This window comes from Cyprinus carpio, chromosome B21, assembly GCF_018340385.1.
Source record: "Cyprinus carpio isolate SPL01 chromosome B21, ASM1834038v1, whole genome shotgun sequence".
NCBI classification, from domain to species: Eukaryota; Metazoa; Chordata; class Actinopteri; order Cypriniformes; family Cyprinidae; genus Cyprinus; species Cyprinus carpio.
In genome coordinates, this window is record NC_056617.1 from 1,646,341 (window position 1) to 1,668,839 (window position 22,499).

At 35.0% G+C, this 22,499-nt stretch overlaps 2 long non-coding RNA genes across 2 annotated transcripts; both read right to left on the minus strand.

Annotated features, from left to right (window-relative positions):
- Nucleotides 1-3,365: 3,365 nt before the first annotated feature.
- LOC109089526 lies at nucleotides 3,366-4,340 on the minus strand. Its single transcript, XR_002017757.2, has 4 exons — nucleotides 4,181-4,340; nucleotides 3,688-3,868; nucleotides 3,528-3,571; nucleotides 3,366-3,445 (listed from the first exon to the last, which is right to left on the minus strand). It is a non-coding gene; the product is annotated as an uncharacterized LOC109089526 (long non-coding RNA).
- A 3,816-nt stretch (nucleotides 4,341-8,156) lies between these two features.
- On the minus strand, nucleotides 8,157-12,153 carry LOC122141260. Its single transcript, XR_006157636.1, has 3 exons — nucleotides 12,064-12,153; nucleotides 9,514-9,703; nucleotides 8,157-8,850 (listed from the first exon to the last, which is right to left on the minus strand). It is a non-coding gene; the product is annotated as an uncharacterized LOC122141260 (long non-coding RNA).
- Nucleotides 12,154-22,499: the final 10,346 nt, after the last annotated feature.

Here is a 22,499-nt window from a genome sequence, read left to right on the forward strand (position 1 = left end):
GTGATAGAGACAGATCTCAACAATCACGAATTGATTTTTGGCTCATTTCAGAACATAAAGAGAGAGTTGAAATTGTTACTATTGAACCATCAGTTTTAACAGATCACAAAGGCATATTTATTCAAATTAATGTGTTAGCTTGTCAATCAAGTAGAGTTAAGAGAGGATATTGGAAGTTAAATAATAGTCTATTGAAACAATGATTTTTGAGAACTTAATTAATAATTTATTGTTAAATATTGCCAACAGGCTTCTTTGATTCAAACTTATGGGAAGTTATGGGAACAAACAAAATTTGAAATAAGGAAATTCGCAATATCGTATGGAAAATCTATTAAGAAAAAGAAAATGAAAACAATATAATTAATGAAATTATATCCATCACTTGTAGAAATAACCTCAATATGTCAAGCAATGAATTATTAGGAGTTGCTACACTGCAGAATGAGCTGGATAATATTTATGCAGAGAAAGCTATCTATAGTTAAATAAAAAAAAAAAAATAAATAAATACTTCTTTTTATAAAAAAAAAAGGAAATAGAGAAATAACTTTTGTAAACAAATTAATAATAAATGGGCTTACTAATGATAATCCCGAGGATAAATCTTGTTTTGTTAATCAATTTTATAGTAAACTGTATAGTCCAAATAATCAACTAAATGATGCAGATTTTTTCTTAATAATTTATCAGCCAATATTAATAGGATTACTTCAGATTACAAGCATTTATGTGATAAAAAAATAAAATAAAAAACATATTCAGCAAATCACAAATTGTATAAATAGGCTTAAAGAAAATAAGTCTCCTGGAAATGATAGCTTGATAGGGGAGTTTTATAAAACTTTTTGTAATGACCTTGCACCCTTTTTATTGGCAGTCTTTAAAGAAGCAGTTGATTTGGGAGAAATGACCACATCACTAAAACAAGGAGTAATTACACTTCTACACAAGCCAATGGTTCTACCATGTTATATTTTGACCCTGTTATTGAGAAAATTAAAAACAGATTCAATATGTGGCTTATGAGAGATCTATCCCTACAGTACATGGACATGTTCTCCTCTCAAAAGCAGAAGGGATATCAAGGTCTGTTTTTATATCTATGTAAGCAGATGTTATAAACAATGTTGTCAGGGAATTAGATAAGATACTTTATGATTTTATTTGGAGGAAGAAAATACACTATTTACAGAAAGATATTATAAATAATAACAGAGACTTTGGTGGCATTGAAGTTTTCAATTTTACAGATCTTAATAATGTGTTTAAGATAAAATGGATAATTGAATTTATTAAAAATAAAGATAGTGTATGGAATGTTTTCCCCAATTACATATTTAACTCTTTGGGTGACATTCATTTTCTTTTAAAATGTAATTTTTCAGTTGAAAAAATCCTATTTAAACTGGCAAACTTTCATAAGCAGGCACTGCTGGCTTGGCAATTAATCTATAAACCAATATTTTATATGGAATAATAAAGATATCTTGTACAAAAAAAAAAAAAAAAAAAAAAAAAAAAAAAAAAAAAACAAAAAAAAAGTCAATCTTTAATCAGACATGGTACGACAGTGGAATTCTTACAGTTAGTCAGTTGCTTAACGAACAAGGTCTGCTTTTAACATATTCTGAATTTCTCAATAAATTTATGATCCCTGTGAGGCCAAGAGAAGCCTGAAGGTCTGGCTACGTGAGGCTATTATAAGTTTACAACACTACAATGTGAAACAAACTGATTTGTTTAACTTCTAAAACACATTTTACTACAGTCAATAAAACAATTAATCTCCAAAAAATTGTTAAGGATATCTTGGAAATAGAGGTCATGTCTTGTGTTTGTTCCTCTGGTTTCTGGATCATATCAAACTGGTGTGACATGAACGGCTTGATGATCTTTTATTCAATTTCATCTGCCCATAAGGAAGACCAGTCAGACTGATAAGTGTAGTGTTTGTCTGCTTTCTAGTCAGTAGTGATGCTTTCCAGTGAATGAAAAGTGCTCTCTTCTACCTTCAATATCCTCAGTACCTTGAACAAAGCACCAAACCCCCAGCTGCTCTGGGCTTGTGTTCAGTGTGTGTGTGTGTGTGTGTGTGTTCACTACTCATTGCTGTGCATAAAACCCAACTGTTTTGCATAAAACCTAAAAACTTGACCACATGACACTTTGCATGAACTCCCAACTCCCAGATGTGCACCAGTCGCAATTAAAGCTTTCGTGATGAACATAACTCAATCAACACTCATATTTGGTCATTGAAAGAGAAAGTAAAACATGAAAAGAAACACACAAATAAGCAGTTTATGTATCAAGATTGTTTTATTTATTTATTTATTTTCCCTGAAAGTTTTATTCTCTTCTGGAGCACTACATATGTATTATAGTGAAATTAATTTCATTACAAAAATTAATCTAGTTCATACTTAGTTGATTCTATAGTAATAGTTTTAGAAAATCATTTACAGAAACAGTGTTCTTGGTCTTCTCTTCGTGTTTTTCTTCTAAATAATTTTTATAAACAAGATGATTATATTACATAGATTGATAATACTGTTATGGTACATGTTCTCCTTTTGTTTGGACTTCTGTTGAATTTCCTGTTTCCTGTGATAGTTTGTAGTCCTTTAGTTTGTAGTTCTTCTGTTTCATTGGTTCTCTTGATTGTATCCCAGGTGTGTCTGCTTGTTACCTTGTGTGTATAAAGCCCAGTGTTACAATTAGTCTATGCTTTTGATATAATATTTTGGGTATCTTTTGTATAATATTTTTGGTTTACTTTTGTGCAATTGTTTTGTATAATTTTAGTATATTTCTTTCATTTAAAAAATATTTTTGATAATATCTTTTGTATAATTTTTTATTTTACATATTTTTGGTTATTTTGTATAATTTAATTGTTTGTATATATTTTATTTTCTTTTTTAAAATATTTTTATATATTTTTTTATTTTTATATATATATATTTGTTATTATTTTTGTATTATTTATTTTTTGTATTTTTTATATTTTTGATTATATTTCTGTATAATTAATTTTGTTGAATAGTTTTGTATACATATGTTAATATACATCAATAGCCTAAAACCCAATTGTGTACATGTATTTAAATCAACTATGAGTTTACTTTTTATTTTTTAATAGAATCAGCCAGGTGTGCTATTGTCTGTAATGACACTGATGGTGATAATCTTTTTCTTTACACTTTGCAGTACTTTACATCTTTTTGGCCTCTAAATAAAATATTTATGTAAGAAATCTTCTACCATTGTGTTTCTGAACTTAACTATGAACTTGACAATTGTTGATACTGATTATATTATTATGAATATATATGTAATAATGCAATAAAATAAAAACAATAAAGAGTATACACCACTTTATTCAGTGACTGAACATGTTGAAGAGTTTTCTGCCGGTTCAGACGAAAGGAACCACAGCTTTCTGAAGAGAAAACACACAACTCTCAATATAATAGATTTCTGCATCAGTTCTACAGTTTTCATCTGATCAGAACATATCTCACCTCATCTGTGAGCGTCTCTGCTGGTCTGTCTGAATCATGACAAACTATAAAAAACACAAACAGACATTAGTTAAAAACTAATAAACCTTTATTCAGTTAAAGAAGGATAAAGTGCTAGAGCTGATGATGAAATATGATTTTAAAGATCATAAAGACTCACAGTTTGGTGTTCCACTGTTAATGCTCTTGTGTCGGACTCGTCTCAGTGTCTGTTTCTCTCCAGGTTCATTAGATTGTCTCTCGTCCTCTTTCTTTGTCATTTTTAATGTTTAATCCTCCTGCGGTTTGTGACGCTCATCTGTCCTGCATTTATTTCTCTTCATTCTGTTTTAGCATCATATCTGTGGCAAAAAGTTTAAATGCAATTTAGAATTAAAGTTTGCCATTTGTTAATAATTTGTCACCTTGGAATTATAAGGTTGACATTTTTTCATATTCTTATATAATAACATATTTATGTGATGTGTACGCTGTGTACATTTTGAGCATTTTGGGTTCTATCTACAGAAGTCTATGGAATGCAAAAACAGCCAATTGTTTAATACACATTTACATTCCAGTTGCATTTGAATAAAACATCATCATAAAAACATTTAAAAGAGGTTTTAAAAGAGAAGATCTTTTGAACAGAAAGATTAAAGTGTTTTAATGACCTTCGCTGAGCAGAAGAGGGTCCATATTCAGTCCAGCACTGAAGCTCTCGCAGTCAAACACACACAGCAGCGTCTCTTCTGAACTGAACAGTGTTTACATGTTATTACAGAACATGTTCTTATCATCTTCAACCAGCTGCACACTTTGCAGAAATGTTGCTCCACCCTGCTGCCTCAGGATTTTTCTGTTCATGCAAGGTTTTTATTTCTAGTGCTTGACAATGTGTTTTACAGTAACTGATACAAGAAACTGATATATTATCCAGTGGATGAGATAATGCTGATATAGTAATTTAATGGTGCCAATCAGTACACAAATTGCTGAAATTAGATTCACACTTACGTTGGCACAATAATTTTAAACATTACATGCTATATTCGTTGTCTGTATTCGTATACACTACATTTCGTTGCCTTGTACCTTACAGGTGCAGTGACAATAAAGTTGAATCTAATCTAATCTAATCTATATTGTTTTCACCAGACACTGCATGTTTAATTCAGTGAGTGATTTCAGTTATCAACTCACAAATAAAAATTTTTCATTTTTACATCATATATCATAAAAATGCCAGAGCTTTGGCCAGATCAGAACAGTTATTAAAATAGAGAATAGTGTGTTCTGTGCAGTACTCTGTAAATAATCTATAGTTGTTTTTCTCTGTGTTTCCCCGTGATGAGCCTCAGTTTAGTTCTGCAGTGCTGCTGGAGTCTGATATCAAACTAAACTGTGCATCAAAACCACAGACTGAAAGAGAGATCTGGAAGACAACCAACAGTCAAAGTCAGAACATGATGATGCTTTGAAAACTGTTTAAAGCTTTTGAGTTTAAGATATCGCCATCTAGCGGTCAATAATGATAATAATAAAACCAAGATATTTTCAGATCATTATTAAAATGGTGGGACAGATTAGACTGAATTGCAAGCAGGCAAAATTGGATTAAGGAAAAAAACTCATATGTTGCATTGGTTTGTCACAATTTATGACATTCAGAAATAATGCAGAATACAGGTTAAGAAAATAACATGCACATTTTTTTCCCCTTTTTTAGCCTAGTTGGTACCGGGGGTGTATTTTCTTTCCCATTGGGATTTTAAAGTCTTCGTTGTGTTCAGCAGAACAAAGACATTTCTACAGGCTTTTAACAGTTTAATACAGGAAGTTATTTTGAAGGTTTGTAACCAAAACAGTTGAGGAGCACCATTTACTTTTGACTTTCATGTTTGGTTACAAACATTTTTTTTTTTTTTTTTTTTTAAATATCTTCCACTTGAGAGTGAATGACAATTTTTATTTATTGGTAGCTGTCCTTCTAACAAACCATACAACTTTAATAGTGTATGTACATATGTGTTCAATTGTTATAAAGTTAATAAGTAATGTAATGTTTTGTGTTTTCCCAGCCATCCGGTGAAATTAAGGATGTTGTGAAAGAAACTGATGATGGCATTCTGATTATAACTGAGGAGCAGCAATGTGATGTGCTCCCCAAGGAATAACCAACATTGCTGTCATTTGGACATCTTGTCATCACTGACATCTCCCATGTCCCCAAGGCATTTGGACTCCTAATGGGTCTGTATGCAGTGAACATCCACTACCTCAAGCACATGAAATACACCACTGAGGCTCTGTAAAAACTTGTGAAGAACAGCTGCTCCCATCACTGTTCATGATGTGTTCATGGGCTCCACAGCAAGCTCTTTCATAAAAAGTAGGAATTTTTTAAAGAAGCTTTTGGTGATTTTGAGCCTTTTACTACTTTTTAGAATGCACATTAAAGTTTATCATGTCATGACTTGGAAAATCAATTTCCAAATAAAAAAAAATTTTTTTCAACTCCCAATTTCCTTAAAAATAAATTAAAACAATTTTCTTAAAATTGACAAGTGCTTTTCCTGTTTTCCTTTTTCTGTCTGTTTCTTGTTTTTGACCACTAAATTGGATTATGATGGAGGAGAGTTTGGAAATTTCAAGATCCTTCTGATGTTAACACTTCTGTCTGTCATGTTGCGCTATGAAATTTAGAATCAGATCTTTGTGCTTCCATGTGCATTCACTATTGAGCATCTGTGGGACATCCTCAAACAGAAGGTGGAGGAGCGCAAGGTCTCTAACATCCACCAGCTCTGTGATGTCCTCATGGAGGAGTGGAAGAGGACTGAGGGTTAATGCAGTGCTGGAAAATAATGGTGGCCACACAAAATATTGACACTTTGGGCCCAATTTGGACATTTTCCCTTAGGGGTGTACTAACTTTTGTGGCCAGCAGTCTAGACATTAATGGCTGTGTGTTGAGTTGTGATGCAGAGGTGGTGCTGACAAAACATCTGTCATGCATGGCATAAAGCCAGGCCCTGCCTGGTCTGCACAGCCTGCGTGCACGTAAAGTCAAATGGACCAACGGCGTTATATGCATTTCTATAGTATGAGAAGTACCAGTATGAAATACAAACATGCAAAAACAACAAAAAAAACCTTAAAAAAAAATAACACTGAAAACCCAAAAACACAACAGAAACCTGTCCAATGTATTCTATGAATTATAATAAATGAGTAATGATAGTGTAATGTACAAGATAAGCATTCATGTACACAAAACTGTAAAACTTTATTGCAGGTTACACTGCCTTCACATCACCTCTGAATGCTTTTACATTGATCCAGGGTCCAAAGTTAAAGAACTCGCTAGTTTACTGTAATGCACATCAGTTTGAAAAAATGAAGTGACACTAAATGTACCCCAAAGTATGCAACATATTTACATATAAACATATTTATTTAGAAGAGGAGCATCAAAATAATTATCTGGTAAAAATATTTCTCATGATCTTCAGCAGACATTGAACACTCGTTTTGCTGCTATTTTCTTTTCATTTCCAGCAGGGGAGAGATACATGAGCTGATCAGATCAGACACGGTCCTGCAGAAACACACACTCCTGGACACAAGGAGACCTGCAAAGATCAAAGAGCAGCACAAAACCAGCATGAAGAACAAGAATGAGAGATTATTTGAGGGACTGAAACTCCAGGAGAACGAGAGCCTCCTGAACAGATCTACACACAGCTTTATAGGTTTTACAGATAGGATGAAGGAGTGAATGAAGAACATGAGGTTTTACAGATGGATAAAAAGCCAGAAGAACAACACAACACTCACAGACACTCCAATAAATTGCAATGACATCTTTAACTCTAAAAATGCGGTTCTGCCGACATCCAGCAGAAACTCACGACTGTATGCGCGCTTAAAAGACAGGAGTAGGACGCGATGAAGACGACGAGAGAAGAATGTTCTGCCTGACATTGCAATATGTCAGGCAGAACATTACACTCCAGAGCCTACACTCTTTTAAATCCTTCTAATCCCCTGATCCTTTATTTTATGGATGATTATATGAATGTAATGGATATATGGATAAATGACTGCTGAAATCACATTGAATGTTACACTTTTTTAGTATGGGAAGCCCCGTTACAATACTTTAAACTGCAAAACACTCAAAAAAAACAAACATAACAAATTTAGATTTTACTTTTTTAAATATTATTTTTTACATATGTAAAATATATTGCAATATCCAACAAACTTTCAAAATGATCAGTAAAGAGATGGAAACTCAATTTGTTCTGTTTGTGGCATAAAGAACACACTTTCACTTTTAGCAATCACAGACCTTTCAAATTAATCAATCTTTAAGTCATATATTATTTCTTTTATTAATTCTTTTTCATTATACAGGTCATTTTATGTTTTGTTTTGAAGCCAAATTCAGACCTGAGGACTAATGATACTCAAGTTCAGACTGACGTCTCATCAGCGTTGGGTTCTGTGTGTGTTTGTGGGTGTCTGAACATCTCTGAGATTTTGTCTGCAGACCAAAACACACAGAATAGAGTCTGAAATCCCTCTCAAATTCATCAAACAGAAAGACATCAAAAACAAAAAAATCAACACATAACAATATAAATGAAAGAAATTCAACCAGCTGATCAACATGAAAGGTAAGTACATCATAACAAATGTAAGAATAGCAACAGTGAGCACTGAACGTATGTTTTTGCTGACAGGAGTGGAAGAGGCTTTACAGGTGATTGTAGATGTTACAGCCAATACGATTAGAGGAACAAAACTTGTGCTGAGACTGAATACTGACATAACATGCACAACAGGAAAATAAAGAAATAATGCACTCACTATAGAAAAAAAAAGCACAAGGATGGAGATTATGATGTAACAGGGCAGTGAGAAAATACGAGCAGAACAAAGCGGATATTTTAGAGTCAAAACCCCCTCCAGAGCCACCAGCTGATGCAGATGAAAACCACACCAATGTAATCCCAACCAAAACTGGTAAAGCTCATGGATAACGGATCTGTATTTTGCCAGTATACATGTCACTATATATAGATAAATGGGCAATTGTATCAGGTCATTGAGGAGGAGGAGGAGGATAAAGACTGAGATTCGGCCTCTGATCTTTCTGTGAAGGTGCAGAAGACGAAAAGCCCAAACCAGAGCTGGAAGACCCAAACAAACACTAGCGATGAGGAAGATAATAATTCTGATTTCTGAAGAATCATATTGAGTTTCATTAGTGACATAATCAGTAGGAAGATCACTGTATTCATTCTTTAAGGTCTGATTTTCACCGTTCATGTTGCTGAAAGAAAAGAAAAGTTTTATATTGGGTGAATGAGTCAGATATTGAGTGATAGTGTGAATAATTCAAAACATAGCTGTTTCATACATTTACAGCTCTCTTTAATGGAAATGACTTGCTCTAATTAATCATGGTTACACTGTCATAGTTAAATCAGAGCTCAGTGAATTTAAATTTTTTAGATTAGATTAAATCTTTTAGAGAAATGTTGAAACTGGCTGGTAACTAGGAAATACATAAGATTTTAAATAGAAAAATACTAAACATCAGTGGACATCTGTTTCTCTGTGTTTTTACAAGTCAGGTTGAGTCTGAGAATGCAGCGTAGGCTACTTGGTGTGCTCAGACTAATGCTACTCAGCTAGTCGTGTTCAGTAATACTCTAATAAAAACACGTTATTTTGTAACATAAATATATTGTGTTTTCCATCATTCTGAGATATAAAATAAGTCATGTTGTGGTTCACAACTAAATATGTTTTGTTTCACTGCTTTTAATTATTCTCACAGTAAAGAATGTAATTCCAGTGGAATAGTTTTCGTTTAACCAGTTTCTATTTTTATTTTTTTACATTATGAGAGTGAAATACAAAAAAAATAAAATTAATAATAATATTACTTTCACATTAAAATCTGCATTAAATCACACTGATGAGAGCTTACCTGAATGAAACTGAAATGTGTTACAGTCTCTGTCTTCAGTTCAGTTCACCGTGGTTCAGTTTGTCTTTGTCCCTCACAAGCTAATGATGTTTTCTCGTCAGTCAGCAGGTGGTTGATGGTTAGTGGTTAAAGCTCAGTGTGTCTCTGTTCTCATCTCATAGCCCAGACTGTTGTTCCAGTATAAGTTTTCCTTGTGAAAAATAAGGACATTAAATGTAATGAATATGTTTGCACTACGAAATGAACAAGACCACCCGCCAAAAAAGCAACCTGCAGCAGTGTTACTCGTTGTGCGACTCGCCAAGCTTTACATTTGTGGCTCGCATGGCAGTAAATAATACGATGATATGATCGGGGCGTTGCACAAGATTCCGGGCACTATGCACAGGCAGTCCTGATGGGCCCCCATGACCCCCCAATGAAAATATCCAGGTAAAATAAAATATATTCCAGACTTTTCAATGGCCCTCTCTTCTTTTGGGGCCCTGGTAATCAGTACTGGTTTTACCCCCAGTCCGACGCCCCTGGATATGATTATGCAGTCAATACAGATATTTCACAAAATCATTAAAAACAAACAGGGCTATAACTTAACCCATTAAAAAACTCACGCCATGCCTAAACCGGACACGAGTGGCGCGATCCGACAAAAGACAATAGAACCCATGCCTCATTCTATTTAGGATGAGATGTACTGACACTACGTTCAGATGATTTGCAATTAGGGCTGGGCGATATGGCCTAAAAAAAATAAATAAAAAGAATCCCAGATTTTCCACAAAAAAATCAGATTTATGATTTAAATAGATTTTTTGCCCCTACTTAAAATCAATATTCAGATGACAAAACAAGTTTTAATATTGTTCCTTATCATTTACCAGTCAAACTGAGACAAGATGATTAAAAAAAAAATAAAAAAACAGTATTACCTTAATGCTGGAAAGACCTTAAGTGTTTTTTTTTTTTTTTTTTTTTTTTTTTTTTTAGCATCCAAGTGCACACTCGGCGTTAAGAGATGTTAAGATTAAACCTGGCAAGTGAGTCGGTTTCATGAACGTAGGACAGAGCAAGTGTAAATATATTTTATAGTCTATATTTCCATCTTGTAATGTCGCTGGTTTAGGTTATTTTATTTATTTATTTATTTATTTATTTATTTATTTTTAAATATAAATTATTTGTAATAGAGCAGACACTGTCTAACTGTGTCTACACCGGACGCGCGAGTTTTGGTGCTGCGCCCAGCTTCGCTAAAAGTCTGTCTAAACTTGATGACACCACACTAGTGTAGGCCCTACTTTGAATCTTAAAAGTATATAAAATGTGTACAGGGTACTTGCAGATAATATAATATTATTAAAATACTTGAGTGAACCTAAAGAGAGACACTTCTATGACTGTTTCTTTTCACTCTTAAAAAGTGCACTTTTTCAAACGTCAAATTAAATTTCAAAGAATATTTTAAATCATAGTGTTTTAATAATTTTGTTGTGCCAAGAACACACTACACAACTGTCAGGCCAATTATCAATGTAATTTGGTGGGTCTGGGTCTGTTCCAGTTGGGCTCAGTTGCTGTTTGCAATCAGCAGATGAAGTCCTAGTGTGTGGTGTCTAAAAGATTAGAATCTGAGAATTCATGAACCAGTCGTTGCCAGTCATGTTTAACATTTGTGACTGATGCCAGCAATTGTATATGTGTTAACTTTCAAATATCATTCATCATTAATTTTGTTATTTTGTCTTTTTTTTCTTGATTACATCTTGTGTTGTTGCTTTTTTATAAATTTAAAATTAAATGGTTTTACTATTTTTTTTTCTGCAGTCAAAGAAAGTAAAATAAATGAAAATGTCAGGAAAAAAATAGAATTATTATAAACTATTGGCCTATATAGACCACAGTCAAATTATATTTTTCTAATCTTTTTGTTTTTCTTAAAATTCATTTTGAAGAATAATTAGCTTCATAAATATTCTTCACAACTAACAGACAAACAAAGCATAGCTATTCTTCAAAATGAATTTTCCATTCACAAATATGACACCTGTAAATAAAATCATTTTATATTAATCAGTTTGACTGCCTCTGAATGTCATAGCTCCATGTCACTTCTGCTCCTCTGGTACCTACATATAATAATAATAATAATAATGTGGGTTAGTGACTTGATTATGAAATACAGTTTAAATAAACTCTTAGTGTCCTATTGTTTATTTGATTCTAAACATATAAATTAAAGAAAGACTGATAGAATAAAAAGCACAATGGTAATATGGCCATAAATGTGCTGAATACCTCTGAAGTAAACTCATCCCAGAACAAAACCTGCTCCAGCATGACAGCAGTATATGCATTAAAGAATAAAATAAAACAGTATTTACTCCACATTACTCTAAAATAATAACTTAATGACTTAATGAATTTCATCAAAATAAAACTGTGCATATTCAAACTCCAGACACTATGTCCGAGTAATTAAACTAAATTGTTTGGCTAGATGGTTGTTCACACACATCTTTTATCTTACAGATCATAATCAGATTTCTTTACCTGTGAGAATGATCAGTCCCAGCAGACACATGTGACACTTATCAGTGATTTTTTGTTTCTGTCAGTCTTTTTTTCATTCTATATTTACAGCTAAACATCATCAGCTCATCCTGTGGGTGTTAACTTCCTCAAATCTCACCAACTGACCATTTAGTTGCATTTCACCACACTACACTGAAACTCAACACTGCTATTTTCAAAAGCCCCCACTAATGGAAGTCTAATGTCATTGTATTTTGTGGCATTCTAGTGCTAGTGCACAGAGTAGTTGTTTTTCCAACAGTGCACACTTTGAATATGAAACATCCATTTCAGCTCTTGGAGTCTTTATTAATGAGCTGAGGACATGAATCAAATGTGTTATTAAGAGTGGTAACATACATCTTTGAATGTTTCTCCTTCAGTCATTTTGCAATGACTGGAGCCTTTAGCCAGGAGGTTGTGTCATCAGTTGGTTACCAACCATCCTGAAGTGTTTCAACCCTTAACCATAACACTCTCCTGTTGGCGGGTCAGCACTGCCTTCTTTCTCTCAGTCTCCCTCAGACCAAAGTCTGTCATCAGCTTCCAGGCTGACTGGGCTGGGAAGCCCCTGCATCCAACCTCGACTGGGTACAACCATGTCTGCCAGCCATTGTCCCTTACAGTCCTGCACCAGGTCTCAATAGCATTCAGACTTCCTTTCAAATGCCTCTTCCCACCCCTCTTCCCACGACACTGTTAGCTCCACTAGGATGATCTTCTTTCCTTCTGTGGAGAAAAGGACTGCATCAGGTCTCAAGGTAGTATGGATGACATCTGGGAACTGAAGCCTTCTCTTCAAGTCTACCCTAAGATCTCATGCTTGGGCAGACTGCAGGAGGCTTACCCTGGATTTATTGGGTCCTGGTGGCTTTTCCCCCCCCCCCCCCCCCCCCCCCTTGTCAAATGTTATACCAAGTGGTAGCTTCCTCTTATGTTGCCATTTCCTGGTCCTCTCCTGCTCTAGGATGTCAGCTAGCACAGTCAGTACTTTGTCATGGCACCATCTGTATCTGCTCTTGGCAAACACAGCCTTACATCATGACAAGATGTGTGCCATCATACCCTTTTGACCACAGAGCTTGCATATTGGGTCATCACAGATTCACAAAGTGTCCTTTATTACTGTTGTGCAGGATCCAGAAACAATTTTGGAAAACAACTGGTACTAAAATGTAAATTATTGACAGTATTTTCCTATATGCACTATTCAGCAGATTACCAGCAACAGATTTGTGCAAATTCAGACATGACACTCTCAAAATCTGTTCTGCTTCTGTTTGAACACAATCACAGGTTTCTCAAGAGGTTGCTGTGTGATATCTACAGAGAAAATATGTTTTCTCTGTAAATATACGTATGTTTGACATCATACATTTATTTCTGACAAATTAAAATGTTAAAAGCTTTAGTAAAAGTAGCTGCTCAGGCAGCTCAAACAACAAATTATTATTTCTTATATTAACACATCATCAAGTGTCTTTGCCTTTTTTCTTATTTAACACAAACTGACAGTTAACTAGTCTGCAGTAAACACTCAAGAAAATGGATGTTTTTAAAATAAACGTGCTTCAAAAGGTTCTTCACAACGATGCCATAGAACAACCATTTTTGTTTCCACAAAGAACTATTCAGTCAAAGGTTCTTTAAAGATTCATCTCTTTCTTACCTTTTTATAATCTGAAGAACCGCCTTTCGCCACAAAGAAGTTTTTGTGAAACAGAAAGGTTCTTCAGATGTTAAAGGTTCTTTTATTTAAAGGTTCTTCTATTGCATAATGAATCACCTTTATTTTTAAGAGTGTAGGCCTGGAAATAGAAACAGACTGTAGAATCTCTTAAATTTCAGCAGATCCTGTTTGTTTAGTAAATAGATTCATATCATTGTTCTTTCACTTCAGCAGTGTTTCTGCACGTTCTGAATTTAAAGCTCTCCTTTATTAGTGATTTTTGTCACTGCTAAAAAACATGAGCATTTAGCACATTTAACTTAAAAATAACAGCAATAATATTACTTTTAAGAATGAATTTTAACAAACATATAAGAATGTAAACATATAAAAATGAATCATCTGGAGTGGAAAATCATGTGAATGATTCTGACTCAAACACCGAAGGCATCGCATTTATTTTGTTGGTGTTTAAACAAAACACTAAAGCTGCTCAGGATTTTACAGCAGAAACCCATCAGTGATTCTCTTCAGCAGACGATCATCATCAATAATAATAATCTGATGATGTGATGTGTTCAGACAGATCTAAGAGTGTTGTGGCTTATGTACAGTAACAGACGGATTGACATTACAAGCTCAGCTCTGATCAAAACTTTCTCATTACATGCTACAAATCTCGTTCCACTAGAGACAAGGTTTTGGTCTAAACATTGAGGAGGTTGGAGAGTTGACCTTTTTTGTGTCCCCAAGGCATGCTTAAAATAATAATAATAATAATAATAAACAAATAAATAATTTATGCAAAATTATATTTTGGGGAGTCATGTGACATGCTCAGGATTTGCAGGATTTGTCTCCATCGGCTTCTCCAATTAAGAAAAAATCCAAGCAACCGACCATGAGCAATATGGTGGACAAGATGGCGAACACGGTTGCACACTTTGAGGAGATTCTTAAAACTGAGTTGACGGCGATGCAGAAAGAGTTTGCTTCTCACATGTCAGTTGTTCAGTCGTTATACTCCAAACTGGATCTTCTTAAAGGCCCCGAAATACTTCAAACGAAATTGAAGAACGAAGAACCATCTCTTTTCAACAGGTCCGGTCTGCCCCTTTATTTTATTAGTGATCATTTATTTTATTAAACTGGATAAATTGTTACACCTTTTTATATTTTATGTGGTGTCATGATTTACTTTTGATAAAAACAAAGGTTTATTATTGTATAGTCATTTGGCGTTTCATTTATTGTATACCCTTTAACTTTGTTTATCTAAAGAACAACAGCAGCAGCAGTATGGTGTAACATTTATTTGAAACACATGTATTTGGTACTTCCTACCTTATATCTTTACGCTTTCCTTTCATGGCTTTGAAAAACAAACAAATAAAATGGTAAGTAGCACTTAACAGTGTAATTATGCATATTTATCATACTTATGTATGATGACGATGAATTTTATTTAAAATGTTTCTGCCAGAGTTTGTTAAAGCCTTGAGCTACTGTTGCCACTTTATGCATGTACAGTACATTTATGTATTACGGCACTTTTGTCCGAAGTGATTAACAAAAAAGGGGTAATTTAAACAATAAGGGATAATGACATACAGAGAGTTGTTTATATGTCCTGAAAGCATCTGCACATGAATATAGAGTATACAGTATACTGTATCTCTTATGTTTACTAAATGACGATGACAATATAGTTAGAAATGAGTTCAGAGTTTGAGCTGCTGACTGGAATCAGTGTTGAATCCATTAGATCTGTAGAAGATGAATGTTCAGATGCATCATACTGTTGAGCATTAATATCATATCGTCATACTTAATGATTATATTATGTATAGTTTGTGTTCAATTGTTTACAGTAGCGGGTTTGGGGATGAGAGGTGTTATCATATAATGACAAAGTTTTTTATGCCTTATTTTTTTGAGAGTGAAACAGTGAGCTGCAGTCCATAAACCTTCAGTTTGTCCTGAATCAATGACATGTGTACTCTTCTGAAATTGAGTTAGGAAATGTAGTTTTTTACTTTAATACTTGACAGTATATGTGGCTGAGGTCTTCAGCTGATTTCTGTTTAACCTGACATCTCCATTCTTTGTTGTGATCTTCATTTAGGAGTGTTGTAGTCAGAGAGCTCATACACTGACAGGGGAAGTCGTGGCCTAGTGGTTAGAGAGTTTGACTCCTAACCCTAAGGCTGTGGGTTCGAGTCTTGGGCTGGTAATACCACGACTGAGGTGCCCTTGAGCAAGACACTGAACCCCCAACTGTGTTCACGGTGTGTCTGTGTGTTCAGACAGCGATTACATGACAATATCACTGTTTAATTCAACATATAATCATAATATTTACAGAAACACTGACCATGAAGAACATGCAGATAAACACCTGCATCAGTTTCTTGTTGTATTTTATTCACATATTGTCGGCAGAAGACTTTCTTGATGTTCAGAGGGCAGTCAGAGCCCAGACTCAGTCTCTCATGTCTCTGTGTTATTCTTCTTAAATAATACTTAAAAGATTGAAAGACACATTCTTTAGTCCTGTTTAAGTGGAAAATGAACAATGCAGACCAAATTGGTATTAAAAAGCAGTTAGCAGTTCAGATCACACTTAATATGAACAGAATCTTGCATCAGACTTTTGAGTGTGTTCAGGAATAAAACCCCACATGACTCTAAGATAATGACATGAATTTTAAATATATTGGATCTTCACATTATACAGTTATTATAAACATTATAGATACATCTTATAGGTTAGAAACAGATTTCTTTACCTGTGAGAAGTGCACAGAAAATGATCAGTCCCAGCAGACACACGTGACACTTATCATTTTGTCTTTCTTTTCATTCTATAGTTACAGCTCTTCCTTTAAACATTAGCTCATCCTGTGGGTGTTAACTTCCTCTGATCTGAAACAACTGACCGCTTATCTGCATTTCTCCACACATTATTAAGTAGTTTGTAATAGAACATTATGAAGCAAACCTATAAGCTTGTGCTTACAGTAGAAAAGATTGTTAAAAAAAAACGTAAAATTAGACAAAGCTAATTTAAATAAATCAAATAAACATAAAAAATAAAAATCCAAAATGTGAATTCTTGCTCTTCTTCTGCTTGCTTCTTAGCTACTATGCTATCACTATACTATTACACTATTGCTACTTCAATGAATATTGTTGTCTCTGAAATAAGTCCATGTCCGGTGTGAGTAGATTTGCGATGTCAGATAGCTGGAAGATCTCACGGTCACTCATGGATCCTGCATACAGACCAGACATGAATTTAATAGCACCATGGGGTGCCATGCCAATCATGACCTTGAACGTAGCATGAGATTTGTACATGGAAAACACCTCACTCTGCAACAGGAGAGAGGATGGAGTCTGGCAGAATATTTCAGTGCAGTCAAGCACCACTTGTGTGTCAGGGAAAGCTGAAAACTCTGGTAGAAGATGAGCTCTGACATTTTCAAGTGGGATCCACAGACGTTGGCTTCCATGCAGGTTGTATAGGTGGCAATAAGGTGTCCAGGTGGCAATAATACAGCTGGCTGTGGTGCGGTGAATGTCAAACTGTTCTGTTAGATCCCATAGAGGCAGGCCCACTGACAGATGCATGAGGAACAGCAGGAGCTCATCTATGGGTTGAAGTTTCTGTGAAAATAAATTTGTTAGGCCTAGATACTGTTATACACAGTGGTGGAATGTAACATTTACTCAAGTACAATTTCATGGTTCCAACTTCAAATGTGAGGACTTGCTTTTCCTCCATTGAGTACTTTTACTTTTAATACTTAAAGTACATTTTCCTGATTATACTTGCATGTGTGACATGACGGTTAATAACAAAAAAAAAATAATTTTTTAAACAAACCAACCAATTAACAAACAATCAATTAACAAACATTTTTTTTTTTTAATGGTGGTATTTTTATTTAAAGGATCTGAAAACTCTCCACCACTGGTGTTTCTACACTGTAGTATTACTACTTTTATTAAAGTAAAAGAGCAGTACTTCTTCAACCACTAGTAATACATTATAATTATTGTACATGTGCATACCGTTGTTGGTTGAGAGAACTCGGGGCTGCTGGCAGAGGCAGTCTTGGTGTCGGTGATCCGCACCATCTTGGTGTTGACCGCAGGCTCCACTAGTTTCCAAAAGACCTGGAAATGTTTGTATGAAGCAAATCAAAGAATGTAATGATGTCCATGTTAGGTTTCGTTTTATTTTATTTTTAATTAGCCTCAAAATGAAACTTTTTCACAACTCGTACACAACACCTTGAATAACAGGTTGGTGTAATGCTATTCTAAAAGCCTTATAAACCAACCTGGTATAAAACTGAATGTCCTCATCTGACCCTGCGAAGCATTGTATGCTGAAACGGGTTCGCAGCTGTAACACTTCCAGCTGGTGTTGGAGATTCCTAATCTTCCGATGCAAGGCTTCATTTTCATTGGACACCTCATTTGCCATCACCGCCGTTGCTGGAGTCACACAGTAATCATGATCAGGGGCCGCTGGTTCCATCTCGGACTGGGGGTTTGCAGTCAAGTCAGGGGTAAGGCTCTTTGCCCTCGGCTTACGCTCCCAAACATTAGGTCTTGGTGTGGTTAGAGTGTACTCATTCCAAGAAAAGAGAACCGGTATAGCTCCTTATTTAAAATCTCCTTAACCCCTAAGCAGTCACTACAAAGTCTACTGGCTGAAAATGCCTGCTACAAACACAATAGATTTTTGTAGGGCTGAAGCTGTCCCTACGGATCTTGATTAACCACAAATTGATAGACGCCATCTTGTGCACCTAGTCCATAACACTGCTTGTTTCAAGGCACTTCAGGGGACCTTTAAATAGGCAGCGTAATTGGTTTCAGGTGAGCATGTGGGTGTAGGGTGAAATGTATTGTGAGATCTGAAGTCCAGTGTAAGTGTAACAGTCTGTGTAGTGTGAAAGTCAATGTAACTGAAGAGTGACCTCTGGTGGGGAGTGAACAGAAGGGCAGGCACCGGATTCAAAAGAGAAGATAAACATGTCAGCAGTAAGTAAATATGTACCATACATACATACATACATAAATCACTGTATAAAAATCCAATACATTTTTGGGATGGCACTGAAAATGAAACTGAAAATGAAATTGAATGACTCTTGGAATCCAATTCTCTTATTTTGAAAAAAAAAAAAAAGAGAGAAAAAATGTGTTAAATGTAAAAATAGTTATATGTAACTGCAGGAATAAGTTTGTGAACCTTTTGAACATGTGGTCCGATCATACTTTAACAATTACAGACAAACACAATTGACTAAAATAATAACACAAACAATCATACTTTTCACATTTTTACTGAATACACTGAGTAATCATTAAAAGTGCAGCATGGAGAAAGCAAATGTTTTCCATTGCTGCTTTTAAGACTACTGACCAATTTTGGTTCATCTCTCCCTACAGATCTGTTTCAGTCTTGATAGCACAGCTCCTGTTAAGTTATGACAGCTCTCATTTGGCTCAAGATCAGGACTTGTATCAGCACATAACAAAGACTTCCACAGTTTCTCTGGTTGTCATGACACTGATGCATCTTTACCATATATTTATATTATGATTTTTATCGGTGTAAATAACCATTCATGTTTATTAACAGTCAAATGTTGCTGTTTTTAATCAATCTCAAATTGATATCATATTTATTAACTCATTACACATAACTCATGCTGCTCTTCTCGCACAGATGATCTGAAGTAGTCTTAATGATACAAAGTTATCAGCGTAATAAACTGCAGCATCTCTGAATAATAAAAATCCAAAGAAAAGCAAGGATCCTGTTATGGCTCAGTTAGAGCTCTAAGAGGACCTCTTGTGGACCGAGAGGGAAGCTTCAAAAAATCTAAGTTTATGATCATCTCCTGATTCTAGAAGAAGCCTAATGTGAATAAAACCTCTCAAATGAGAATCATTCATATACAAACCTCAATTTAGAGTGGTTTTGTGTTGCTGCTGTAGTTGACTCTATGGAAATACATTTATAGTTTTAGATTTATGTGCCGAGATATACCAAGACAGTATCTGAACGTGTGAAAACCTCACGTTACAGTTTAGATTTCAATGACAGTGCCTCATTATCTCCAGCAGCTCTGAATAGCAAAAACAACCTCATAACAAAAGAACTAAATTAAATTAAAAACGGTTTGTGAAAGCAACTGCAAACCACTGAAGTGAGAGACTGATGAAGTGTGTGTTAGTGATCATGGACCTTGTTTTGTCGGAGTTTGGCTTGATTTCTTCTCAGAGTTTGGAATCAGAGTTGAATCCATTAGACCTGCAGAAGATGAATGTTCAGATGCACCATACTGTTAAACATTGATATCATGTTTACATACTTAATAATTACATCACATTACATACAGTTTGTGTTCATTTTTAACAGAGTTATTTATCTCCATCATCTGTGAGTAAAACCTTTAGTTGGTCGTGAATGAATGACATTATTAATCATCATGTCATGTCTCTGTATCAGAGATTCTGCAGAAACTGATTAAAAAAATAAAATCTCATAACTTACCACATTTCATAGTATCTGACTGAGGTCTTCAGTTAGCAGTAAACATTGATCTTAACAGCTGATTATGTACCTGGTTGTGTAGGAGCTGCAGTTGATTTAGAGCTGGTGACTGGAGACTGTGTCTTTGTTTCGGTTGGAGTTGTGAAAGATAAAGGTTCAGAGACGTCATAGACTACGATCATATTTACTTATAATTATTTGTGAATATAAATAATTTACTTGGATACTTCACAGTATATGTGGCTGATGTCTTCAGTTGATTTCTCTGTTTAACCTGACATCTCTACTCTCTGTAGTGATCTTAATTCAGAAATAGACGTTAACTTTGTTACATTTGAGCGTCTTGCCATGAAGCTGCACTGGCCTAAAGATGTCTGGGCCAGTCTTTCTGGCAAAGCCCAAGAGGTCTCTTCTGCCTTCTGCCAAACAGACTTATGTTAGTTCGCTCGAGAGAAGCGCACACTTTTTGAGAACCGAGTCACCATGTTCGATCAACTTCAAAAGTTGAGAAGTTCATAAACTGCGTCCCTGAAAGTGTGGTAGTTCACCTGAATGAACAAAAAGTCACCTCTGTTAATGACGCTGCGGTATTGGCTGATGAATTTGTGATACATAAAAATGTTTCATAATTCTCTGCGTAATGTAATGTACTCACAAAATGTTAGTTCTGATAAGGGTACGACCCCTAACTCATCACCTACCAAACCTGTGACAGCCAAATTGGCCTAGAAAGAAAAGAAAAGCAAGAAAGTTTATTTTTTTCTGTTTAAACCCGAGTCACATGATTTCTGAGTGCCGGGCTTGGAAACAGAAAATGGCTGGTGTGAATCCTAAAACTGCAGCTTTGGTGCACACACACTGTTACTAGTGCGTATCAGCATTTCTTGTTCGATGGCACTGTGTCTCTTTCACCTGACGGAGTAAAGATTTTGAGAAACACTGGATCGGTCCAATCACTGATTTGTGAGAAAGTGACACGGGAGCTAATGTTTTAGTGCACGGAATAGGCAATGAATGTCTTAACCTGCCGTTGCATGATCTATACCTCAATTCTGGCTTGATCACAGGTCCTGTAAGATTGGCAGTTTGTGCACAATTACCCGTTGAAGGTGTCAGCCTTATTTTAGGAAATGATCTTGCGGGAGGAGATGTTTTTCCTAGATCTTTGGTGAGCAGCAACCAAAATCAGAATGATTATTCATTGCTGTGCCAAACTTTGCAGCTGCCTTTCCTGCGTGCTCAGTGACGCGTGCCCAGAGAAAGAAGTTTGAACTAGTTGATCTCTCCGAGAGTTTTTTTTTTTAAATTGATTTTAATGTTTGTGATGCAAAGCAAGTGAAAGGGAATACTGCAGAGCCCTGCAAAACAGTTGCTGCTCCTGGGCTGCAGGGCACAGTTAAGAGCCGAGTTTGTGACGACGCGCGATCAGTCTGAATTAAATCATCAACTTACAGATGTCAAACAGAACCATACTGATTTTGCAGAATAAACATAACATAATCCTAAACCTAACCTTAACCTTAAAGAGATAGTTCACCCAAAAATTAAAATCCTGTCATCATGTACTCAACCTCAAGTTTGTACGAACCTGTATAATTTTATTTTTTATTTATTTATTAATTATTTTTTACTTTTTTTTTTTCTGTTGAGCACAACAAATATTCCAAAGAATATTGGCAACCAGACAGTTGACAGCAGCCATTGACTTCCATTGTATGGAATAAATACATTGCAAATGCAAGGCAGTAAGCTCATTGGCTGCATATGCAACATGAACCAATCAGCTTGTTAACTCTCTGAATATCATCAGTTACGTTAATAACCCGTCACCCTGCTCCATCTGTTTCATGACTGAACTATGCATGTATATAACTATATATACTGTATAGAGAGAGGGTGGGTGATCAATTTACATGTACAACATAAGGTTTTTGTATTTTGGGGGATTTTCATTGTGGTCTTTAAAAACAATGTCTGTGGACTGTGATGTGTTCATTTGTGGGAGATGCTCATATATTTGTAGTTTTGATACCATTTAAAGTTCAAATGTTAATGATCTCTGTGCACATCATTTGCTCGGTAGAACTGCATTGTGTTAGATGTTTTATTGTAATATATGGATGGTTGACTGCTGAAATCACATTGAATGTTACACTTTTTTTAATA